The following is a 775-nucleotide window of genomic DNA, read 5'->3' on the forward strand; positions in this document are numbered from 1 at the left end:
CACAGCTCACAGCCCACAACAGCTTTTTCCCACAGCCACAGCTCAACCAAACAGGGCCTAACTGACTAACTCTGGCTTCCAAAAAATCAGCGACTCGAGAGGGCGCGCCGGACTCTAGGCGGGGATGCGGCGCCACGGGAGGTTGGTCGTCGCAGGGGGCGCCGGGACTCCGGGTCTCCGGGAGGTGGGAGTTCGGTTCCTCGGTTAATTCAGTTAACCGAGGGGAGGAATCGAATTAACCGAACAACTTTTGGTTCTTAGGAAATAGGAACCGAACAGAGAACCGATATTTCGGTTCTCGATAAATTCGATTCGGTTCTCCATACAATTTGCCCAGGGCTAGTTGGAGTGAAGCCGTGGAGGTCTGGTGGAGCGAGTTGCGATTGCGAAAGAGGCCGGGTGGGGCGGACAGATAAGTACAGATCGGCCCGGGGGCCGCGGCGGGGACGTGTGGCGCCGCCGTGTGCTGCCGATGTGGACGCGCGAGTCGTGACTCGTCCGTCGCCATCGGATCAGATAATCAGAATTCGCACAAAATCTCACGCCATAGTTTTGGTGGGCCGGTGTCGTCCCGAAATCCGAGGTGCACAGAAAGCCCGCTAACGCGAAGAATGAGCCCAGTTATCCCAGCCCACATCGGTGGAGTATATGTAATATCAGCCAGCTGCCGCCTGCCGGCCTCAAATGGCGTGCGTGACCGCGTGGGCTTCCAGGGTTCCGACGCGCGGAACTGGCGGTGGCGGGCGAAGCTAATGGCCATCCATGCCATGCCGCT

Source organism: Miscanthus floridulus, chromosome 7 (genome assembly GCF_019320115.1).
Source record: "Miscanthus floridulus cultivar M001 chromosome 7, ASM1932011v1, whole genome shotgun sequence".
Taxonomy (NCBI): domain Eukaryota; kingdom Viridiplantae; phylum Streptophyta; class Magnoliopsida; order Poales; family Poaceae; genus Miscanthus; species Miscanthus floridulus.